This window comes from Dermacentor albipictus, chromosome 8 (genome assembly GCF_038994185.2).
Source record: "Dermacentor albipictus isolate Rhodes 1998 colony chromosome 8, USDA_Dalb.pri_finalv2, whole genome shotgun sequence".
In the NCBI taxonomy this organism is placed as follows: Eukaryota; Metazoa; Arthropoda; class Arachnida; order Ixodida; family Ixodidae; genus Dermacentor; species Dermacentor albipictus.
This window is the reverse complement of record NC_091828.1, coordinates 100,114,830-100,138,110: the sequence shown is the minus strand read 5'-3', so window position 1 is coordinate 100,138,110 and position 23,281 is coordinate 100,114,830. Positions and strand designations below refer to the sequence as shown.

At 49.2% G+C, this 23,281-nt stretch overlaps 1 protein-coding gene across 1 annotated transcript in view; it reads right to left on the bottom strand.

Annotated features, from left to right (window-relative positions):
* The window catches only part of LOC139048909 (receptor-type guanylate cyclase Gyc76C-like), a 326,307-nt gene extending 307,986 nt beyond the window's left edge, over positions 1 to 18,321 (bottom strand). Inside the window, exon 1 of the mRNA XM_070523840.1 lies at positions 16,955 to 18,321. The gene's annotated coding sequence lies outside the window, so the exon portion shown is untranslated. The remainder of the gene's footprint in view (positions 1 to 16,954) is intronic.
* Positions 18,322 to 23,281: the final 4,960 nt, after the last annotated feature.

Below are 23,281 nucleotides of genomic sequence, written 5' to 3'. Positions count from 1 at the left end.
GCTAACTTTAATAAGAGACACAATAATTAAATTATGGGGTTTTACGTGTCCAAACCACTTTCTGATTATGAGGCACGCCGTAGTGGAGGACTCCGGAAATTTCGACCACCTGGGGTTCTTTAACGTGCACCTAAATCTAAGCACACGGGTGTTTTCGCATTTCGCCCCCATCGAAATGCGGCCGCCGTGGCCGGGATTCGATCCCGCGACCTCGTGCTCAGCAGCCCAACACCATAGCCACTGAGCAACCACGGCGGGTAATAAGAGACCCAGCACGGATAAGCAGAACGACTGGATCATACGATATGGTAGCACGCAAGTAGCTCGCAAAGGCCACGTGACTGTTTGTCGCCAACCCGATTCAAAAGGGATGGCCATTAGCCATCCCCACATCCTAATCATGATCACCGTGATCGCGTAGACGCAACTCGCCATTCCGCAAACTGCATTAAGGATAAACGCAACCATAGAGAACCCCGCAACCGCGGCGCCACAACGAAGCATGCCACCGGAGGCGGCGGCCATCTTAAGAAACCAAGCAGCCCACTCGAGCAGCCGGCCTGAGAGTTTGTTCTGGGAAAGAAGGAACGAGGGGAGAGAGGAAGGACGAGTTCGCGAGATGTGCTGCTTCTCTTCGAGGCGCATCAGTTCTCCCGCTTTCTTCGCCGCGATGGCCGCGACGTGAAGGGCCACGCGCCGCCACCGCCGCCGCGCGATCGCGATAAGCCCACAAACGGGCGGCCGGCTCGTCCGATAAGCCAAGGCTCGCCCCGCTCCTCCTCCGGCGGGTCCTGCCGTCAACTGGCGCCGACTCAGCGTCGCGCTCCTGAAGGCTAGACCGTCCCGCCGAGCGCAGCACGTGTCACCTCCTGTATCCGGGCGGGGTCCTTGCGACAATCCTGCTATGACCCTCGCAGAAATACGTTTTTTTTACACGGCCTACAGACGTTTCCCTACAACGTCTACAGAACGTCTATCTATAGAGCACGAGTGGACGTTTCCCTACAACCTCTAGAGCACGTAGACAGATTTCGGTGTTGTCGGCTTACACGTTTGCCTTTTTTTTAGCCGACTGCTGCGTACACGGCCTACAGACGTTTCCCTACAACGTCTATAGAACGTCTATCTATAGAGCACGTGTGGACGTTTCCCTACAACCTCTAGAGCACGTAGACAGATTTCGGTGTTGTCGACTTACACGTTTGCTTTTTTTCTTTGCCGACTGCTGCGTACACGGCCTACAGACGTTTCCCTACAACGTCTATAGAACGTATATTTATAGAGCGCATGTGGATGTATTCCTGCAACCTCTACAGCACGCAGATTACGGTGGTGTCGACTTACATGTTTTCTTTTCTTTTGCCGACTGCTGGCATTGTACCTGTGCCACATTAAAGGTGACAGTGCCATACAATGTCTAGAATATTGAGTTTCTCGACACCAGTATGCAATATACCGGCGGCTCCGTGACTACGGCGTGCTGGCGCCGAGCACGAGGTGGGGGGATTCGATTCATTGCCTCTGCAGCCGCACTACGACCGTAGCGTGAAGCAGAAACACTTGCGTACAATTAGATTCAGGTTGGAGAAACACCACGGTGGTTCGAAATCAACTCGCTAGACTCAGCGCCACCGGCATGTCAGTATGACGTCAAGGATTTCAAAGTATACGTTCCCGTGTATTCGGGGCCATTGAGACGCAGTGAAAGCTTTAGAAACTCGCCAAGTCCACTCACTGGCTCGTTTAGAAATATGAATGCACTTCGTTTTTAGCGATAAGAAAGACAAAACAGAAACTATAAGCCAAAGCAGACGCCGACAGAATTTGTGACGTCTCTGTGAGCTGGTGCGAAAGGTTCCCGGCGGCGTCGCCACACGCATACTAAGCCTCATCAAACGTTAACAGTAGGTTATTTTTTCTTGTTATTCTTTTGTAATGTTGAAGCGTAGTCTGCTACTGCACTTCAACTTATTTGTATTGTTTTTCTCTTCTAAATGACGAGTGCAAAGCCAGAACAACCTCGACTGCTTCCGCATCTCAGAAGCCAGTAACATCGAGTGGAATGAACGCGTCGAAAACACTGGCGCGACAGGAGACTGGGAGTGGGGGGGGGGGGAGGGGACGTTGCACTCGACAGACACGAAGCGGTTGCTACATCGAGCCCAGAGACAAGACGCTTTCAATCTGCTATCTGTGCTGGCACGCAGTGCTGGATAAAGAAAGCGGCTATGCGTGGGAGGCTATAGAGAGAAGACAGTTTTAGCCAAGCTGTATTGCCGCACAGACGAAAAAAAGAAACGCTAAGCGGTGCGCTCGTCCTCCCGCTTGCAAAAAATGCACATCGTAAAATTTAAAGAAATAGTATAGGGCTATTTTAATGTGTATTTCCGTTGTCCTCTACTGTTGCTCACTTTCTCGGCCGTATCACTGAAATTTTCTCATGGTCGCTTTTTCTGTCATATTGCGAGGGAAAAATCGATACATAGTTCGGTCCCTTATAGGAGTAACCCTTACTCCCCTTCTGATAGCAAATTTCAGGGAGCAAAAAAAAAAGTCAAATTTTTCGATGTGGCTTAGCAGAGCGTACAGCAGACAGCCTAGATAATGCAAAAAAAGAAAAAAAAACACGCGGGTCCCGTGTATCGCGGGGCAGCTTAAGGATCCTTCAGGGGCTCAAAATTAACCCGGAGTCACCCAACTACGGTGTGCCTCATAACCGAATCGCTGTTTCCGCCCGTTAAAAAAAAATCCAGAAAAAAATGAAAGAATTAAATCCAAATTCACCCTGGGAGGAGCATATATGCGCATACGCATGCCGGAGGAGGAGGCAGAGGAGGAGGAAAAAACTTTATTCTTCTCCTGTACGAGGTGTTGCCACCTGCCTGGCTAGTCCCATGTCGGGACCGGGAGGTCAAGCCTCCTAGCCCTATCACGGCGGGCGTACTGGACAGCCAGGACTTGAGGGATATGATCTGGAGATCTGATCATTCCCAAAAACCGATTCCGGGAAATGCCAGGGCCGAGCGACCCACACTCCCAGAGCATATGTTCAAGCGTGCAAGGCTAGCGAGCAGGCCTGCCTACGGAATCTGCGGAACCAGCGCGGCCAGCAGCAGCGACCGACATCTTTTTTATGCGAAGCATATTACGAGAGCTCAACCCAGCTCCTCAGGCGCGGCGGTGTCGCCTTCAATACCACGTGACACCGTGACGTCACGACAGAGGAGAAGTGGCTTTGGCTCAACTCTTGCAAGACGGGCTGGGTGGGAATCGAACCAGTGTCTCCGGAGTGTGGGACGGAGACGCTACCACTGAGCCACGAGTACGATGCTTCAAAGCGGTACAAAAGCGCCTCTAGTGAATGCGGTGTTGCCTTAGAAACGCGCTGTTTCTAAGGCGTGCGTCTCTTGCTCAGGCGCACATTTCGTTGCCGCGCCGAACGCTGCTTTGCTCGACGCTCACCGCGTTTAATGCGGGGCGCGTAGTCGCTGCCCTGTAGCCCATTGTCTTACACCCCTTGGCGGTCGACGGGAACGCTGTCGCGTTCCACTCTTGAAGGCGAAGCAGAGTAACGCATGAGTTGTTTCTTCGTCTAGCCGAACCAAATATAGCCAAGCAACAGCAGTTCACCAAGCAGTGGTTCAACAACTAAAATAAAGGCTAGTATGCTTCGCATCCTGGGCTTAACCTTACCTAAGCCACAGCCATTTTTTTTATAACAGCTTTCTATCGCGCAACACCTGCAGCGGCTGCTGATGCCGCATCGCTCCTTCGTAAAAGTCAACGTCCCCCGCCAGCGCCGCCGTTCACGCCGGGCGCGCGTGAGAGCAGCGTGCTCGCCGGGGTCGCGCAGGGCAGGACTCGAGCGCGCACTGCCGTCGACACAAGCGTTACGAAGGCGCCAATTTTATTCACGCTTAAACGATGGCGCTTGCCAGGGTCGCGCAGGGCAGGACTCGAGCGCGCATTGTCGTCGACGCAAGCGTTACGAAGGCACCCATTTTCTACACGCTTAAACGATGGCGCTCGTAAAGGGACGCTAAAGTGAGAAATCTCTCGAGCAGTATCGGTAAGCGATGAAACGTCTACGTCTTTTGTTGAAAACTAGATGAAAAAAAAAAGAAAAAATAAAGGGCGTCAAAATAAACGTCACCGACGCAAGCGTTACAAAGGCACCCATTTCCTTCACGCTTAAACGCGATGGCGCTCATAAAGGGACGCTAAAGTGCGAAATCACTCGAGCAGTATCGGTAAGCGATGAAAAGTCTACGTCTTTTATTGAAAACTAGATGAATGAAAAGAAAAAATAAAGGGCGTCAAAATAACCGTCACCGACGCAAGCGTTACAAAGGCACCCATTTTCTTCACGCTTAAACGCGATGGCGCTCATAAAGGGACGCTAAAGTGAGAAATCACTCGAGCAGTATCGGTAAGCTGGGGTCGCGCAGGGCAGGACTCGAGCGCATTGTCGTCGACGCAAGCGTTACGAAGGCGCCCATTTTCTTCACGCTTAAACAATGGCGCTCACAAAGGGACGCTAAAGTGAGAAATCACTCGAGCAGTAACGGTAAGCGATGAAAAGTCTACGTCTTTTATTGAAAACTAGATGAATGAAAAGAAAAAATAAAGGGCGTCAAAATAACCGCCACCGACGCAAGCGTTACAAAGGCACCCATTTTCTTCACGCTTAAACGCGATGGCGCTCATAAAGGGACGCTAAAGTGAGAAATCCCTCGAGCAGTATCGGTAAGCTGGGGTCGCGCAGGGCAGGACCTGAGCGCGCATTGTCGTCGACGCAAGCGTTACGAAGGCGCCCATTTTCTTCACGCTTAAACGATGGCGCTCATAAAGGGACGCTAAAGTGAGAAATCACTCGATCAGTATCGGTAAGCGATGAAACGCGTACGTCTTTTATTGAAAACTAGATCAATAAAAAGAAAAAGAAAAATAGAGGGCGTCAAAATAACTGTCATCGACGCAAGCGTTACCAAGGCGGCGTATTTTCCCGTTTAGAAGGTAACACATAGGAGTACACAAGAGAAAAATAATTTGAGCTTTATCAGTGATTAAATGGCGAAACCCATATGTTGAAAACTGAATCAACAGAAAAAAGATAAAGAACGTAAACATAAATATTACCGATGTAAGGTTACAAAGGCGCGTACCTTCACGCTTAGAAAATGTCATCTGAAGGGACACTGAAGAGGAAGTGTTTGAGCGGTATATTCGAGTAAGTATTGAAACGTATTCATCGAAAACTAAATGACGAAAACGAAGAAAGATACAAACGCGAGAATAAATGTGATCGACGTGTGTGTTACAAAGGGGCGTATATTCAATATGACATTTAAAAGGGCACTGAAGAAAGAAATTATCTGACCTGCATCAGTGAGTGAGTGATGAAACGTCTTTACTGAAAACTAAACGACTAACAATAAAAAAAGAACACAGAACGTAAAAATAAATGTACAGTCAACAGCAAAAGTTTACGAGATGCGGTTTCCCCTTCATATGTGCATTGCTGCACTGTTAAGGCATGACACTTCCTATTTAATGAATCACTGTGTAGGTGGCGGAGGCTGCTACGTGCTGGAACATTTAATTCGACGCTGTGTAACCACGCTTCGCGAGAATTCAGCTTCTTGGCAGATCCTGCATCCCGTAAACTTTTGCGGTTGACTGTACGCATGGCTAAGGGGCATAGACATTAAATGAACTCATAAAGCCCCTTGCTCCTTATAAAACCAAGGAGGCTCGTGTAGATGGGTTTGCAGCTTCGTGCTGTTCCCATTCTTCGTACACCTCGTGGTCTGCGACATGGAGAAACGGTCCCTGGAGGGCCTGATTCCTTTGGGCGGCCAACGCATTTGCATTAGTAAATTAGTACCTTCTGCAATATAAAAAAATGTCACTATTTCCGTGAAAAGACAGGCTCGGTACGACAGAAAAAACGCGAAAAGCAGAAACAGGTGGCGACGCCATCGCGAAATTGCCGCACCATGTCGCCGTGAGTGACGTCACAGATCTTGGCGGCATCTGCTCGGGCCTAGCTTATCTTTTTCGGCAAAAATCGACTACATCGTACTCACACAAAGAAAAGTGAACCACTCAGGAAGTTCAGAGAACCTTTATTAGAGCCACGACGGACCAAATGCGAGAAAGTACTTCGAAATCCGTGACGTCACAATGACGTGCCGGCGCTGAGATTTTGGCGCGAAACTTTTAAAAGAAAGGAAAACGAACTTTGACTTTCTTTTGACAATCAACTCACTACTGCGAAATGAACGTACAGTGCTCAAAGTCTATGAGTCTAAATTTGTTTACTGCTCATCAGCGCCAATTTAAGAGCAACAACACATCGCTTTATAATAGACTGGAGAGGCGGCCCCCACGACACCACTGTTTCCATTTCACAGGCGACAACATGTATGGCTATATATACAATAGAATATGAATGCAGAGAATTTATTAAGTAAATATATTTCCCTTTTTGAACTTGGCGCCCGAGACGCAGCGCCCGTGAGTGAGCGTGACGTCAAGTCAGGGATTTCAAAAAGAAAAGAACAGTACTGCAACGGAACAGTTGGCACGGATCGACGAGAAATAATAAAAACGGCGCGCAAAAAGAAAAGCACTGAACACCGTAAGGTAGACACACGACGCGTACACAACTCGTGACGTAATTGGCGCGAGAAGCGTACAAGCAAAAAGAGGTAAAAGAAACACGCGCGACTACAAGGGGCATGTGTGTGTGTGTGTGTGTGTGTGTGTGTGTGTGTGTGCGTGTGTGTGCGTGTGCGTGCGCGTGTGCGTGTGCGTGTGCGCGTGTGTGTGTGTGTGTGTGTGTGTGTGTGTGTGTGTGTGTGTGTGTGTGTGTGTGTGTGTGTGTGTGTGTGTGTGTGTGTGTGTGCCTTCGGAGGTAAATTCCCCAGCTCCCCAAGTTCTCGTTACTTTTAGGCACACACAAACAAACAGAAAGTCAGTCGATGTGGTGTAGCAGAGGCCTGCTGGGCAAAACACAAAGGATTTATGAACGTTATGGATTTCGACAGCGTCTACTTCGGGACCAATTGATTCTTTATCGATAGAGGTGACGCTTCGTTCAGGCGCAAGGAAACGTTCGAAATCAAAACTTTTGTGAAGCTTCTTTTTCTCCACAAGTTCAACAGCACGAATTGGAGAAAATAATATATCGATACCCACGACGTCACATCGCCCTCATGGGTGCCGTGTTTCGGTGGCAATGTTCAAGAAGGAAAAAAATACATTGGCTATCAATTTCGCGGCTAATATATGAACATATCTTTTTTTTTTCGGCAACGAATTGGAAACACATTTCTGGAGGAACTTTCTCGAAGTTAACTTATTTACCTTTTTTTCCCTTGGCGTGTGTTTAAAGGAGCACTCAATTTACATTTCGGACTTGTCACTTATTTTTTCTAATACGGAGATCCAAATCCTCTAAACCATAGAAACAATGCGTGAAATGCCCGCACACATTAAATAGTTTACTGATACACTTGTTCCTACTAACTAGCTTCGTTATCGATGCCAAATAAGTGAACGCTTCATACGTCACGATACTAAAGCTCGCTGTAACTCTCAATTACCGAAAAAAAAGGTGTTGACATGTAAAGTTTGATTGGTAAACGGCAACAAAGTGACGCTACATTTTCGTAGAGCTTCCACCCCCCAAACGTCAAGATATTTTTTCAAAGAATAAAACAGTCCCCCGACTCAGCCTTTGTAGAAATTCCGCAGGGATCAAATGCGCAGACTTGTTTCTTTAGCTGACACCGCATCGACGTTTTTGAGATCATCGAGTCGACAAGTCGTATACTGTGTTCCCATGTAGATGTCAACAGAAGCTCAACGACATTTCAATGCCATTTGTTGACGTTGACAAACGAAATTTCGTTAAGGCACCCAAACAAACAGCTCCCTAATACCGGAGCAGCCGAACGTGTTACACGTGTTAACACGAAAAAACACCTCACAGCTGCAGGACGTTTATAAACGTCTTGCACTTAGTAATACGCATCGCATAACGTTTCACGCCCTGGCTAACACAGACTGCTTCTGTAAGTGTTACTCCCGGGCTAATCCCCACCGTTCTTTTTTTTGGGCCAACAAACAATAACTAAATGGTAAGAAACCAGCACGGATATTGCCGTTATTTGACAACTATTGAGCTGCTTATACAAAAACTGAAAACTTGAGCCTGTGTAAATACTTGCAGACCGCATATCCCACGTGAGGACACAACGACTCTGCGTGTGCGACACGTCGGCGCCAAATAAGTTTAACCACGCGCGTGCGCTGTGACGCGAGAGAAAGATTACTGCGCGTTAACGAACATCCTATTTGCAGTTTTAATTTCGACAACTAAATCTGTCATTTGAAGGCGTGCCCTTACAAAATTTTTTTTATTGAAAGCCTATTCACAGCCTATAGACATTTGTCAATGAAGTCTAGGACGGTGCCTATAAACATTTACTTAGGCTAGTCTACAGAAAGCCTACACTTTACACTTTATACACTTTTCTCTTGAGGTTGCCATTATCCCTCAAGAGAAAAGTGTATAACAGCTGCGTCTTACGAGTACTCACGTACGGGGCAGAAACTTGGAAGCTTACGAAGAGGGTTCTACTCAAATTGAGGACGACGCAACGAGTTATGGAAAGAAGATGATGGGCGTAACGTTAACGGATAAGAAAAGAGAGATTGGGTGAGGGAACAAACGCGAGTTAATGACATCTGAGTTGAAATCAAGAAAAAGAAATGCGCATGGGCAGGGCATGTAATGAGGAGGGAAGATAACCGATGGTCATTAAGGGTTGCGGACTGGATTCCAAGGAAAGGGAAGAGTAACAAGGGGCGGCAGAAAGTTAGGTAGGCGGATGAGATTAAGAAGTTTGCAGGGACAAATGGCCACAATTAGTATATGACCGGCGTAGTTGGAGAAGTATGGAAGAGGCCTTTGCCCTGCAGTGGGATTAACCAGGCTGATGATGATGATGAGAGAAAGTCTATAGACAAATAAGACACAAAAATAGAGAATGTATTGACTTTTGTCTATAGGTAGTCTACAGAGAGGAAGTAGACAAAAAGAAATAGAAACTTTACGGGCTTTGGTCTATAGATAGTCTCTAGACATTGCGTCAACAAAAGTCCAAATATAGGAATTTATATATATATATATATATATATATATATATATATATATATATATATATATATATAGTGCGACGAACCCCGTCAAAACTGATACGGTCGTCGCAGAGAAAAAAACGATTTCTCCACCCATTCCGAAGCGGTTAAGCTTCCTCATAGTCAACAGCCCTAAATGTCACGTTGTACATAGTCATACGCTTGAATCGTGAGGCCGCTGACGCAGAGAGAAAGCTCTCCATTGAAGTGCGAAGACATCTCCTGGCGTGTAAGCACGCGCATGGTATGGCGCATGGGAAAGGGGACTGGAGACAGAAAGACCCTAGGAGGAGGAGGAGAGTGGGAAAGGAAAACGACATGCAGGAAGATATAAGGCCACGGTACGTACGTGTGAGACGGATGCGATGACACTGACACAAATAGGCTAGAACTTGTCACTCAAGTCAATGTCTTGGAGGGTCACAAAAAATTAAACTGAAAGCTTGACGTTGCTTTAAAAAACAGCCCGTACAGATAGCAGACGACTCAAACGCAAACAGACGCGGGCCAGCAAACGCAGGTGCCGTTTGTCGCATCGCAACATGCAAATCGTGCTCGAAAATGTACGCGCATTGTTTTCCAATAGGTCGGGCCCGAGTTCAGCTTTATCCGTGTCTCTGACGCAACAAGAACAACCACGGAGAAGTGACGCGTTGGCAGCGATATTTATCACTATACGTGCCCTGGCATGTGACGATCCAATAACACATGATCCACTAACGTCGACCGCCAGACGGCGCACATTCGCAACGACCATTTCAACGATAGGCGCAACCTTATGTGGAACTGCGATTTTGCTATTGATATGCTACGTAAACGCAGAAGCTGCCTTTAGACAACCGTTGATCCGCATTGAATTAAATTTGTTTTATTTGATATTTCGATCAAGTCTATGTTTATAGGAAGAAGCAGACGAAGTGATAAACAGTGGTTAGACAAACACATCCTGCGTTAGACCAGTGTTAGAGCACTTCTACTTAACCCTGTAAACCCGAAACACAGTACCACATCGAGTCAAATTCGAACAGCTCGTTAAACTTCATTTCTTCCCACGAAGAAAAATACTATACAAATATAAAGGGAAGTGTTATTCAAGTAGCAAAAAAATAATTAGTTTGGTAATTCAATAGTAATCAGTTTTCTCAACTATTCACATCTGAAACTCTGCTCCCGATGTATCAGAGGCCTGTTAAGAATGCGCCTTGAAGTTTACCGTGCCAGAATCAGAACTTTGAGGCATCATACTCAGCGCAGCATAAACGATACATCAATCATGACGGGGCTCAAAGGTAACACATAAGGCGTCGAAGCTTGGATGGCTTCGGCAGAACCATCGAGCGACGCATTACCCCGACACGGGTGACTTGTAATTCGTCGGACTTCACCAACCGGCGGACTTTGTTCCCTGGATTTCCATCCACACACAGCTCCGCGGTTTCGGCACTCCTCGTCGACGGCGTGACGTAACACCCTCCTACGTCATATATGACTTGGAGTGGCATTCACGAATGCCTATATGTACTGTACTCCTTTCTCAAAAAGGGGGAATTGCGGAAGTTTACCCAGATTTGATGCCTGCGGGTGCGGAGAGAAGTACTTTCGCATCTACTTTCGCGAGGCTCCTCGTTCCAGTATGGTATGGTAAAATTTTAATGAAGTCCTGCATATCGTGAGTCGCCACGAAGCGGGCCGCTCCCACGTGGGAACCGGAAGGCCGAGCCTCTCGGCCGCATCGTGGGCCCGCTGGACCGCCCTGAGTTGGTCAGCCAGAAGAGAGCTGCGGAGAACCGCCTCCCACCTGGCCGAGCTCGAGTGGGCAAAGAGCACCGCCGTGCTTGGCGCATTTGACAACCGCACGTCCCCATCGTTCGAAACGACGGCCTCTGGATCCGCGGTCTCAACCGAAGACCACCCGCATATGGCTTTCAAAGCAGCGCTCCGCTTCCTGAAAGCATCGCGACTGGGTGACACGGGAGGAGGGAGGGGGTTGAGGGGGGGCTCTGTAGCTGTGATCGTTGAAAGTTTTGTCGAGGAAAGAATTGCGAGCAGAGATGCCCGGCGGAAGACGACTGTGACGCGATATGCAGTGGTACAAAGGTGGACTGCCATTCGCCCGTTTCGTTACTACGTCGGTGGCCCAACGGAAACTTGACCGAGTGAGCACGTGCGTGCGAGGGCACGTGCAGGCAGCTCTCTCGATATGCGCGACCTCAGGGGCCGCGCTACACTGTAAAATAATTTACACCCTAAAAAGTGAAAAAAAAAGGTGTAAATGTGTCTAACTCACACCCTTAGGGTGTCCGTTATATAGATAACACCCTACGGGTGAGAGTTATAGACACATTTACACACTTTCTCACTTTAGGGTGTATATTATTTTACAGTGTGCTCGTCTCAAAGAGCTATTAGAGAGTTTTAGTTTAGGGGACGCAAGCGGCTTGCGTATGCAAGAACTAGGGGCGACAGCACTGCGCAGGCGCTGACGTAGGGGTCCGCGCATGCGCAGTACCGTCGCCCCTAGTTATTGCCTACGCAAGCCGCTTGCGTCCCCTAAACTAAAGCTCTATTCTGGTGCTGCCGCGAGAGAAGTACGCGTGCGACGTGGCACTGGATTGCTCGCTGTAAATTGTGGGGTTTTACGCGCCAACATCTGTTTGCGTGCCAACGGAACCGCGCCAAGACCAAAGCGTGAGCCGGGTCACGGTTATTGCCATTTTAAGCAGATTGCTCCTCGTACAGGTTTCATACGGCAAGTTCTGCAGTCGTAACATTATTTACGCCACTGGGGAAAAGACGGCAGGGCCACTTAAGACTGCTTACGTGTGGGAATGAGAAAAGAGAGAGAGGCAAAGGAAAGACAGGTAGGTTAACCACAGATTATCTCCGGTTGGCTGCCCTGTACTGGGGGAGGGGCAAGGGGATGCAATAGGTGAGAAAGAAGGTATGAAGATCGTGCTTCATAGGGAATGAGAAAGAAAGCATTACAGTCCCTTTGGTGGAATTTTTTTTTCTTTACGCACGTGCCTTATCTGTGCAAGCTCTTGTCTGCGTTCTAACTTCGCCAAGCATCCGAATGCGCTCGCTTGACCGCAAGCAGCCCCTAACCTCGAGGGACCGCTCAGTGGAATTCAATTGGACCTTGATGCTTTTTTTTAATAATTTATACAGTCATTTTATACACTCGCGACATGGCGCCACTCCTCCCCATCGGCTGCGCCGTCACGTGCCCAATGACGCAAACAACTAGGCCACGCCTTTCGACGTGACGTGTGCAATGACGCACTCACTAGGCCACGCCTTCTGGCAAGCAGAACCGTGGCGCCGCCGGGGCGTCGGGGAATTCGGGAGTCCCGGGTTTGATTCCCAGCCAGACCAACATTTCCTTTTCAAAGCGATTCATTTGTTTTGTTTACAGGAACCATGCACCCTGACAAATTTGACTTCAATCCGAGCATTTCCTTTAATACGTGTTTTTTTGTTTTACTCTTTTCACCATCGGCCATTTTTGGTAACCATCGCTCGGCGGCGATGACGGGGGGGGGGGGGAAAGGGGGGATTGTCGCGTAATGGGACATTTAGTGCTTTTGCATAAAAAAGGTTTATTGACATGTGCTCTCCTCCTGTCATCACAGCGTCGACGTTTAACAGAGTGCATTTACATAAAAAAGTTTATTGACGGTGCTCATGCTACGGGGCTGAGGTATACTGTAATGCGACAGCCTTAACAGGATCCACCCACTTACGCGCCTTCGATTACACTGCCTCCAGAAGTAGCGCGCGATGTTATACAATACACGAATTACAATGTACGAGCGTATGTGCATATATGTAGATCATACACACCTGTTGGATCTATGTTAGGCGGAGCTTTCATGAAGGTGTTAATAAAATGTTATGCAACCACCCGCCACGCGTACAAGTGTCTCGATTATCATCCTACGCAACGTGTAATCTCAAGCAACGGTTACGTCTATACACAAGGCAGGCAACGACTTTAATGCAATGTGACATATGTTTGTGCACTACGCCTTTCGCAATCTATCCACATACGCGGCTCTTCATACGAATACACTATGTTAAACGTCGACCTAGTGCATGGTGACAGGAGGACAATGGCGCCGTTTCACGTTTGTCGGGGGAGGAATGGCGAGGAGAGGTATATATAGATGTGCGGAAAACGACGCGAAAGTCGCGGTAATAGTGCCTATTTTATTCGCCCGCTTCATTCTTGCGTCTGTGGTCTACGTATAATGCAAAATGGCGCGCACGGTAGGCGACGTCACGTGACGCAAGCGCCAGTTGTCATACAAAGAGCTAAACTCGCGTTAGCGTTAGCACAAAGAGCTAAACTCTCTGTGCGAGGTACCTGCATACGCTGCATCTGCACGAGACGTGTCGTCTGCTATGTGAATGAGCAGTGAACCTATGCGCAAGATTTCGTCGGCTAAGTTTGCTGCATCTACACAAGACGTCATCTCCTATGAATAAACACTGTACCTGCACAATATTTCGTCTGCTAAGAGCGCTGCACCTACACGAGACGTCGTCTGCTATGAATGAGCCCTGCAGCTACACAAGATTTCGTCTGCTAAGATTGCTGCATCTACACAAGACGTCGCCGGCTACATGAAGGCTGCACCTACAGAAGACGTCGTCTGCTATGAATGAACACGTACTGCCTCTACACACGATTTCGTCTGCTATGAGTGCTACATCTACATAAGATGTCGGTTACATAACTGCTGCATCTACACAAAACGTCGTATGCGTGCCATTGTGTCCTCATGGACAGAGCATCGGGCTGTTTTTCCGGGAGAGCGATGTACGATGTTGCCATCAAGCACGTAATACTATATTTTCTCTTCGCGAGGTATTTGCACGACGGCAACCGCGGTAAGCAATAGCCGGGTAAATTCTGCTTTGAAAACCGTATTGTAAGACATCTGCGAGGTGTGTATACACGTACACTTCGAATTAAGATCGCCCTACGCATGATTTTGATTATACCACTTACGGGAGAGGCCCGCTAGCATGCGCGCACTTCAAGTCGCAGTGTTAACCAATGATATTTTACAACCTTTTAAGGCAGAAAGCTGGGCTAGTTGGTGGTTATTCGTATAAGGGGACATCGCACTAGCACGTAAAAAAGGACACGGACAGCAACAAAAGGCACATTTTACAACCTCCTGGGTATTAACCTTTCCCGCAAAGCAAGCAAGCGAACCGCTACCAAAACCCTGTTGTTAAGTTGTACACCCATTGCTCCTCTGACTTTCATATCTGTTATTTGCTGAAACATTTCGTGAATGCATTAAGACAGTGTATATCGTAGCTGCGCTGATTAACCAGGTCGACCAAACCTCTTCGGTTTTGGACTATAATGTGAAAGTATGTCCAATTAATCGAAACTGTCCTCTGATGCCTCGCTTCCGAGACAGATGCGCAATCGAGTACGTACAGGCGCACAACTGGGCTTGAAATCGTTACAGACGATGGTCCCATGGAATATAGCATTTAGTCACTTCCTTGTTTAGCATTATGGTGACAGAAAAACACCTCGATTACGAAACTTCACTAAGTCATCGGCTCTTTAATGTAAGCACAGATTGCAACTGTTGTTTCACAAGACTTTGGAAATAAAATTCAATACGCAAGCCTCCCCTGTCACTTTCTCCGTTCCCAACAATCAAAAAGCAGTCCAAGAGCGGCATTATTTTGTCCAGAATTTCTTTTTCTTGACCACAATCTTAAGACGTCTGCCAAGCGTGTCACATCAATACAAAAGACGTTGTCAGCTAAGAACGCTGCATCTACGAAACACTTTCATTGGCCGAGTTCGTTCGCATCAGGACCAGACGTCGTCTCCTTGCACATTGCTTCACCTAAGAAACGCGTCGTCTTCTATGTGAGCTGCGTATCTAAAAGACGACGTCGCCTGCTGAAAGCGCTGCGTCTACGCAAGATGTCGTCTGCCATGACATGCTGCATCCACACAAGATTTCGTCTGCTGCGAGTGCTGCACCTGTACAACACTTCGTCTGCTACTAGTACTCAACCTACACAAGACGTCGTCTGCAATGACACGCTGCATCCACACAAGATTTCGTCTGCTGCGAGTGATGCACCTGCACAACACTTCGTCTGCTACTGGCACTCAACCTACACAAGACGTCGTCTGCAATGACACGCTGCATCCACACAAGATTGCGTCTGCTGCGAGTGGTGCACCTGCACAACACTTCGTCTGCTACTAGTATTGAACCTACGCAAGACGTCGTCTGCAATGAGTGTTGCACCTGCACGAGACGTCGTCTGTCAAAAAGAGTGTCGCAGGTCTGAACAGAGCCGCGTCGTCGTCGACGGCCCAGCGAAATCGAGCAACCTCGCAACCCGCGGCTAAAGTGTGCAGTCAGCGTTACTTGTAACTGTGAGAAATCTGGGAAATAACCGGCGCATCCCAACGATCTCACCCTTCCTTACGCGCGACCACAAGCCGTCGACGCGCACGCACAAACGCGAGCGAGCTCGAAAAAAAAAACGCGTTCTTGGCGAAGCGCGTCGTCATTAGGAGGCGAGCCGGAAGGTCGGCGCAACGGCTACAACGCAGTTTTTTTGTTGGCGCGCCAACCGCACTCTCGTAGGGGGCCAGGCGACAGATAAAAGAAGGTCGAGTCCGTAAACATGGCCGCGCTATGCCTCTCCCTAGTTTGCGACCAGCCGCCTGCAGGACATTTCTTTTTTAATAAACAAAAACGTTACGCGGTATGCCTGTCGTCGTGCATGATACTTCGAGGGTACACCAGCGAACCCGATTATAACCGGCGAGACGCATCAAAACTTCCCGTTGGAGCCTCAACTGTCCAGATATGACGCGTTCAGGAAAAAATGCACGTTCTGCGCTAAAGGAATAATGCCGGTCTCGTGTAATGCTTCCGTATCTAATCTGGGCGCCGATCGCTGCCGCAATATCCTTAATCGGGCTAGTTCCTTCCACACGCGACAACCACGGCGTATGCAAAGAAGAAGGCGTTGTGAAGTTAAAAATAAGGCACAATTAGGGCACGAACGACTACTCAATCGCGAGAAACCGCACTGGGCGAGCGAAAAACGAAATTAAAAACGGCAACAGCAATTTTTTTGCAGGTGTTGTTGAAACTTTACGAAGCAGCGGAATTCGAGAGAAAAAAAGAAGAGAGAGAGAGATCCCCAGGAAACTTCCAGCATGCACGTAGGAAGCCTTCGTGCAAACCTTCTTGCACGCAGGCTCCCTATATGCCGGCAGTTTCGGGCCACCCGGAACGACAAACAAAAATTGGCTTCCAGAAAAACGACGCGAAGAAAGGCGACCGCCTCTGCCAAACCACTCGAATTAGGAGCACAACACGGCAACGACGGAGCCAAAAAGGGGGCGTGTGTGAACGAATGCATGCGTAATATGCGTTGTTGGCCGGACTCGCATGTGTAACACCGCCGTTGCCGTTCCCCGAGGGCTGAGTCACTCGACTCCGTTGCCAAAGAAAAGCGAGCGGGCCCGGCACAGCTTGCATTCGCTACCAGTCCGTGGATAATAGGCTGACATAATGCTCTCGATATGTGGCATTACACATAGCGCGTCTCGTAATGCTCACGAGGGCGACGGAATGAACTTCGAGAGGTGGTTTTTAGACACACGAAAAACACGAAAACGAAAGAAAGGAAGAGCTAGGCGTTCGCACTGTACTACAAACAGATCTACGGTACTCACGGGTCTGGTTGTTGCTGTTTTTTCGTTTCAGGGACGCGTCACTATCCCCTCGCCGGCTGGCTTGGGGCTGACGGCGGTTGACTTCGTCGGCTCGACGTTGGAATTCCTCAGCCCGGCGGCTATCATAGCAGCGTCACCAGCACACCGCGTCATGTGGGCCGCCGCGAAGTGCGAGCAGGATCGCTCGCCGCGACGTCGCAGCGGCGTCGGAGGTAGCGCGGAGCGGCGGCAGTCGAGGTTGGACGACTACGGCGCCTTCGAGAGGCGCCCGATATCATGTTTTCGAAGACGGCCACGAGCCGCGCGCACACACACACACACGCACACACTAACTCGGCGTCGCACAACACAGTCGGAGAGCCGAAGAGAGATAGCCGGTCTGCGTACTTCGCCGCTATCCGCCACGAAGCATCGAGCAACGCGGCTTAACCCCCCAACCAACAAACACCGATGTTTCGACGTCGCTGATCAAAATAATCCTTGCGGCCGGGCCCCAGGAACACCGTGGAACACCGAAACACAGGCGCGTGCTAGCACTTGAGAAAAAAAACACACACACACAAACACGGGCGCCCACTCACCCGCCCCACACAGGCACGAAAAAAAACCACCTGTAGAACAGCACGGAGCAACATGACGACGGAGAACGGAACTCCCCCTATGTTATTTTGCTTCTTGTTTTCTTTCCTATTTGTTTTTGTTTTTTCAGCTTCCCGCAGACACTGTCGACGAACAAACTCCTCTTGTTCCCCTCCGGTAGCTCAAGAAGGCAGCCGGCGCAAATTAACGCGACGATAAACACACACAAGTCCTCCGCACAGGAACGGGCTAAGAGAACCTTCAGCTCAGAGAGAGGAAGAAAACACGATAAAAGAATAAGAGGAAACGAAAGAAAAGAAGAAAAAAAAAAGAACCAATCGTTCAGCGCGATTCAACTGGCAGCGGGGTTTTACAAATACTTCTTTCGGTAGTCTAACCCATAGTGCCGGGTCCCGCTTGGTCGCGGGATGCGAGTCTCTCTCCCTCTCGAAAAAAGCACGAGGCGCACGCACACACACGCACTTTTCCTTTCTTCTGTGTGTCTCCAACTCGCTCGGGTTCGAACTCGCCGGCTTGCGTCGTCCTCCGGGGGCGTGAACAGAAGCAAAAGTTACCGCCGAGGTGCCGCTGCTGCAGCTACGTTGCACGCCGTGTGACAAAAAAACTGCCGCTCGTCTCCTCTCTCTACGCCGGGCGGCCGCAGAGTGGAGGTAGTACTTGGCTTCGGCACGCGCGCCGCTGACGACCAACAACCGAGAGCGCAGCGGCGGCAGTTGGCTGCTGTGGCTGTGCCGACGCCTGTGGCAAGGCAGGCAGGCAGGCAGGCCGCTGGCAACAGATGCACAAAAGACAAACAGCGCCCCGGAGAAAGCTGAAGAATCCGGTGGAAGGGAGAGGGGGTGGAAAGAAAAAGAAAGAAAACGAAATGGGAGAGAGAGAGAGAGAGAGACAGAGTGACAGAGAGTTTGAAACGAGGAAAAGGAGGAGGAGGACTGGGGGGAAGAGCTGCGCGCGACGGGAGAGAGAAAGGCGCTCGTCATTAAAATACGAAACAAACACAACGAAGCGGCCCGCAAAACCAGCCTGCGCCGGCTCGCTCGCTTCCCCGTGTTATACCCTCCACCCCAATGTCCTCTTCGCGCGAGCCAAGGGATCCGTACCCTCGCCCTCAGCGCCGTTCAGGCTCGCGCCATGCAACTCCTTGCCGTTTTGCTCTCTCTCCCTCTCTGAGCTAAAGTTCTCTTTCTCTCCGCAGGCGGCGGCGCGATCGCTCGCGCTCAAATCAAGCCAGCAGGCGTGCGCGCGCGCTCTTTTTGCGCCCGCTCGCCAATCACGTGATCGTACCACGTGGACCCCCTTCGTACGCGTCACGTGGTCACCTTGAGCCCCGCCTCCGTTCGCTCACCACGTGGCCGCCGGCGGACCGCGTGGTTTCCGAGCGCGCGGCCGGGGCGGAAGGAAGAGGTTCGGTTTCGTTCCGTCTGCTGGGCGGGCGCGACCGACCGACCGGCGAGAAACTGCAGGCGACGCGCGCGCGCGCGTTGTCTGTTTTTGTTATTGCCGCGCGTTTTCATCATCCCTCGCGCCCCCTCGCAAACTTTTTTTGATTCTTTCCTTTTGTTTCCTTACGCTTCCTTCGTCGGTATCACTCGCCTTCGTGCATTCGCACGACTGGAAGAGCGCATAACTTCGCGGCTTGCTTTCCAATTTTAGCGCGAGCTTAACGAAAAAAAATTCTGAAGCGAAAGACCAAAGAGATTATCAGAGACGAATGCAATGAAGCTGGCGCCTTGAGCTTCTGATGGCGACGGGTGTCGTCTGCAAGGCGCGTTCGCATACTTTTATTCGTCTGCTACGCCTGGGCTTCCCGTTGGCGCCCATCTAGACACCCTCGGCTGCTCTTTTTAAGCGTTCTTTATCTGAACTCATACCGCACCCTTGCGGTAATGGAAGCTCACGTGACAGCTGTAAGCGAGGCAGAAAATTAGCCCGGGACGCTAGGCTAATTTAGAGTTATGCTGTCTCAACCGAAAGATGAAGCAACAAACCGAAGAACGCTATCCAGCCTTGTCCTTTCTTCTTCTTGCTTGTGTACATCGTATTTTTCGCAGGTATTTTCGACGTTATTCATGTAGCAACGAGCTCAGCTTTGGACCTTGAAGCTATCGCTTTAGCTCAGGACATTATGCAGCATGATCCCGCTGACGGATACGCTAGAATCTTCAAGGCGCGTCTTCCCTACGCTATGAAATTAGGGCGTTTCGCTTCTTTTAGTACATACATTACTGACAGTGTTGGAATAGGAGACGTGGAACACGTGGTCTTTAAGCGCAGGAAATATGGAAATATGTCAGCGGCTCTGAAAAGCTACAACGTTAAAAAATATAAGTGTGTGTCGCGACTGCATTTCACAGCGCGTTGATTGTGTATGTGAATCAACACCTGTTCTCGGTGCTATCAAAGACGCAGTGCCTACAGGTCGTTTGATTCCGCCTAATTCGAATACCTTGTAATGCGAACAAAACTCCACGACCACCGAGGATTTACGCTTGGAGGCACAATCGATGTACTTAGCTTGAGACGATCAAAAACGGCGATACTTTCTGCGGTCCCGCCCGAATGAACAACAATAACAAAAAATACAGAGAGCGTCAGCACAACTTAGGCTTCCTGTTATAAACATGGACTACTGCATAGCGAGAAGCGGCGACAGTGTAACTAACCATAAGGCTCTAGAGACGCCATACGTTCCTGTACTCTCAAATACTACCAGATAATGAACTAATTAACCCTTGAATCTGCCAACTAGTCGTCGCACTCCTTTGTTACGGTGGCTTGAGCATCACGGCCACATAACGACAGCAGGCAATGAATCTAAGAAGGTTATAGGGGTAATTTAGCTGTGGCTGAAATCGAAATGTACCAGATGATCTCGAAACGGGCAAATGAAAGTGGACGAAAAGATAACTTGTCGCCGGTGGGGACCGGATCGACAACAACGGTGTCCCTGAACCCACACTGAATTCAGGGAGCCTGTAGAACAATTCCATCGGCCAAGTGGATAGCTAACCATATCTATCTTACGCCCCACCAGCGTGTGTACAAGTGCAGGACACACGCGTGTCTGTCCCCTTCCCCGAAACCTATCCCGGGTGGCTCAAGATTTATCGTCGGAGCCTTCGGGCTACCCTGGCCCTGACACCAGTTTTCACCTGGGTTCGGAGATCTGACAGTGACGATCCCTGGAACGTGTCCCGAATGCCCGGCTCCGGCACCTTTATACGGCGGAAACTCTGCACATCCCGCTGCTGTTATACCTGGTACTTGGGATATGTATAGCACAAGATGCCCAGGAAGGCCAAAGCCAAGCCTAATCTTCCGGAGGATGGTGCCCTAGGATAATGCGCAACAAATGCGCAAATTCATTGCTACCGTACCTGCATCGCACAGGGATGTGTGCGTTTATTTAATCTGCCCCTTTTGTTCATCTGTTAATTCATGTGTCTTGTGATAACATCTTAGGATAAAAACAAAAGGAAATATTAAGCATCAAAAGCGATAAAACGTACAATCCCTTAATGATGATGACACACTAACACTGGGAGGAGGGCGAAATTGCCAATCGCTTATTTCAATGAATCTCTTCACATTTTGATTGAACACGGAGTCGTGCAGTGTCTCTTAATAAGAGAGATCACAGAATGTGTTTGGAGACTTCATTCGCACATGCTTTGATCGTTCAGAGAGAGAGAGAGATGATGAGGAAAGGCAGGGAGGTTAACCAGACATCAGTCTCCGGTTTGCTGCCCTACACTGGGGATGGTAGATAATGGTTAGAAAGATGACAGAGGAAAACGCTAAAAAAACAAAAACAGAAATCACGCACACATGGAGACACACACACGCAAAAGGCGTTCCAGTTAAAGACGCTTACAAAGGCCGGTAGATCGCAAAAAGCGCAATAGCGCTTGCACGGCCTCCTTCTGTGACGTTAGGTCTCTTCGACTGCGTAGAATTCTTTTTTTTCCGATAGCCGTTGCTCGGCCAGTTGAGGTGGTTCAAAGACGTGCCTTTTTGGCTATGCTGGTGCAACACACTTTGTGTGGGTGTGTGGGCATAATTTGCCAAGCGACCTGTTTCGTTCGATATACTTATGGCATGAAAGTTCATCGATGTACCTTCCGCATCCCAGAGACATTAGCAGACAAGATGCGTAAGGAGAACGCCAGGCGCTTTCTACAGACTGCCCAAGCTAACTGTTTCGGGCACCACCATCAAAGCTGCTGTCGTGTCGTTATGTTCAGGCAAGCGTCTGCGACTCTGATACGTGATACGTGTTAAAGCACCTTCATGTGAACCAGCATATTCAAGCAACGATCATACGCTAGCGTATTTAAGCTACTCTAAAGCTGTCTAAAGGCCATTTCGCATAGAGGTGTTCTAACAAACTTTCTATAGAATGGATAAATGAAATATTTTCGCGTGTCGCCGCCAGTGCTCTTGCTAGCATCTAATCTTTATATTGCTGCTCGGTCATCATATTCGATTGTATCGCCACGCTAAGAATTGAACTGGAGCCAAGAAATGTCAGTAGAAACGCAAGAGAATTTCAATAACGACTTCTGTGGTACGTTTTCGGCACACGTCATATACGCTACGATACATCTCCCTTAAGCTAAATAATCCCCGTGCAACAATACCACTCTATCGTGCCGGTCACGCCCGTGCATAAGTGATACCCTGCATCTGTCAACTGGATACATCCAGTTGCTGGATATTCATTCGCACCTCAACAAGAAGTCAGCTGAAGGCATCGAAATGTCAGCAGAAACACAACGATCTTTGCAAGCAATATCGGAGAATCCGTTACCGTATCAGCGTTGGCGGAATGCCGAAAAAGGCGGAAGGCAGCCTCACACACTAGTAGCCACATCTTGTGACGCTGAGTTCAACAGGAGAGCAAGCGATGTTTATACTGCCGTGACCCATAATGTTCTACTTGTTGACTGCTAGTGTAAAGCGTTGGGAGCGGCATGATCGTTAACGTGTCAGAATAGAGAGCTATGTGACCTTTTTTTGATGACTTCCCTTTGATCGCGAGCATTGACGCGACATTTAAAAAAAGAAATGCTTTTGAAAAGCATTTGCAGTTGGACCAAGCGTCACGAGATGTCGCCACCAGATTGACTACTTTCCGTCCACGGCTCCGGTAACCACGTCGTCCGTGTGAACTACTGTTGGAAGTCCACGGACAAGCCGCAACTATCTGTAATGGTACGCGCCTAAGAACACAACGTCTCCGCTACACTGAACATGTCTCCCCCGGGCTGAATCCCTCCAGCTTCGCGACCGAGTCGAGCGGGTCACGCCCATATGCATTCGGTGTTGATGTGCCTATAGTTGTGAACTGACAATTCCAAGTTCAGTGGGTCCGCGAAAATGGACGTCGTTACGCAGGGGGTGGGTAGGGGGTGGGCGTCGTTCAAAGGGGGCGACGTTTCGATTAGGGCGAGCGTGTTGTTTGCTTCGGCGATCGACACGGCTGACGCCATAGACCCCACCCATGTTTAGGCGAAAAGGGCAATTAACCTTTCTCCGTCGATGCGAGGAGAGAAAGTGAAGGAGGGGGAAGGCTGCCTAGACGCTGCCTCGCGAGAGTGCTGCGTGTATAAACTTGTGCCGGCGAAGTGTGACATGGCGCCTCGCCGTAAAGAGATGATTAATCTATTAAGACGAGAGCCCTCAGAACGTGGGTGTCATGCTATCGGCTTCGCCTAAGCGGCTTTC